The sequence below is a fragment of the Pteronotus mesoamericanus genome, unplaced genomic scaffold, assembly GCF_021234165.1.
Source record: "Pteronotus mesoamericanus isolate MK-2021 breed Mesoamerican mustached bat unplaced genomic scaffold, CSHL_Meso_final scaffold_118, whole genome shotgun sequence".
In the NCBI taxonomy this organism is placed as follows: Eukaryota; Metazoa; Chordata; class Mammalia; order Chiroptera; family Mormoopidae; genus Pteronotus; species Pteronotus mesoamericanus.
Genome location: NW_026555301.1, coordinates 4,422,909 through 4,424,939, shown reverse-complemented (window position 1 = coordinate 4,424,939; position 2,031 = coordinate 4,422,909). Strand labels below are relative to the sequence as shown.

General features: G+C 48.3%; 1 pseudogene; it reads right to left on the bottom strand.

Annotated features, from left to right (window-relative positions):
• Positions 1–284: 284 nt before the first annotated feature.
• Positions 285–405, bottom strand: LOC129081838 (uncharacterized; annotated as a pseudogene).
• Positions 406–2,031: the final 1,626 nt, after the last annotated feature.

The window sequence follows — 2,031 nt, the reverse complement described above, 5'->3', positions numbered from 1 at the left end:
CCTCTGTGGATCATCCTCCCTGCTCTGACCTGCCCCCAGTTTATTCTTAGCCTGCAAGCCTGTGTGGGTGAAGAAGCCAGAGTGTGGGGTGCACACTTTTCCTTTCCACCTAACCTTGTGTATCCATCAAAATCCAGGGTCATGACCTTGCCAGTGGCTCAGTTGGTTGGAGTACTGGCCCATACACCAAAAGGCTGCAGGTTCGATTCCCAGTCAGATTGCAGGTTCAATTCCCAGTCAGTGCATAAGCAGGAGGCAACTGACTGATGTTTCTCTCACACATTGATGCTTCTCTCTCTCTCTCTCTCCCTCTAAAACCAATAAACATATCATCAGGTGAACAATTTTTTAAACTGGTAAGAACAGATACTACACTTGATCTTAGCCAAAAGGCCAAGAAGCGATAGCAATTTTTTAAAAAAAGTAGGGCCATTTTTGAGTTGCCTGGGAGGATTAGCTCCTTCAAGGAACCTTCACTGGTGGAGGGAGTATATCTCTGTCTAGCATTTGCAGATCAGCCTTGGGGTGGGGGTGCCAGTTGGTAGAGTTTAATAACAGAAGGCATTCATCAGACTGGAAACACTGAAGTGGTTTCTGTGTTAGTAAGTCCAGCTCCTTGAAGAACCAAATTATGTGCCAAGGCAGGACCACAGCAAATGGGAGGTACATCTGGAAATGACAGTGATTCTATATTTGGGGCATAAAGCAAGGAGACAGAGCCTGAGGTGGGGTTGATGGGTATAGCCTAAATCAGAGAAGCCCTAATGAAAGGCCAAGGAGTATTCCCTCAGTGCTATAAGATCAATGCAATGAGGTTAGCCTGGAAGGATGGGGAAGGTGTGGCAGGAGGGGAAATGACCCAGGCAAAGGCCTGGAGGTTTCAGAGAATTTGCTGAATCTGATAAAGATGACACAGAAAGCCCACAGGTCAGCAGAGCCAGGGTGCATCCTGCATTTGCCTGGAGCCACAGAGGTACCTGACAGGAAGTTGAACTGATCCAGCAGGGCTGAGGAATATTTCTCCAAAATGGGAAGCAGTGGGGTAAGTATTCCTGAAGAGCAGCTCCACCTAAGTGGGCCTGAGCCAGGATCCCATTCCTGGGGTCACAAGGAAAACAGCCTGCAAAAGCTCCTGCAGAGAGTTAAGCACTGTGCATCCTGGCTGTCCTCTGCCCTGTTTCTTTGGCTCTAATCCTCTTGGCTTTTCCCTGAGTCCGGTAGCTTATGGGGCCTCAGCCTGCTACAGCATACTGGAACTGGCCCCACAGTGTTCAACTGCCAGTAAGTAGAGGGCACCAGTAGCCCCAGGACCTCTGCAGGCCCTAGCCTCTCCCCAAGTGTTACCCCCCTTACTCCCATGGTTCTATGGCCATTATAAAGGTCACCACCCCTTAATCACTCCCAGCCAATTGGAGGGGGATGCTGTCCCAACAGACAATGAGTGCTTAATAAATATTCCTAAAGTGCCACCACACAGGCTGCAAGGTAAGTTCTGAAGTGTCTAAGCTCAGCCACAGCCAGGATGGAAGAAGGTGATCAGGAGCCACCTAGTGCTAGGTCCTCTGACAGAAAAGTTATAGCATGCTGTTAAGTCAATGTCAGATTGCCACTGCAACATCAGCTGTCTTCACAAAGACACAGTGTCTCTCTTGATTGTCTGAGACACATGGTATCTTGGGTGGGGCTGATCTTGAGAAAGGATCCAGGGCAAGTCACTTATTTTGGGAGGTAGGCCCAGGCAGCACCAGCAGGGAAATGGGGCTAAAACAAGGAAAGGAAGGAGATCAATACTGTACAGCCTCAATCACCTAAGCTCTCTGGTCTTTCTTTTCTCAGTGGAATTAGGTACACTAATATCTCCCTAAGAAATATTCAGGTAAGGCTAAAGATAAGTGCCTGACAAAAGTAAGGTGGGTCAGAATGTTACAGTGCAGGGGAAGGTTTAAGCATCAAGGACTGGCCAAGTTTCATTGCAAAAGACTCACCTATACCCCATGTTTACAAGGCTACAGGTCACTGTCTTACTGCCAG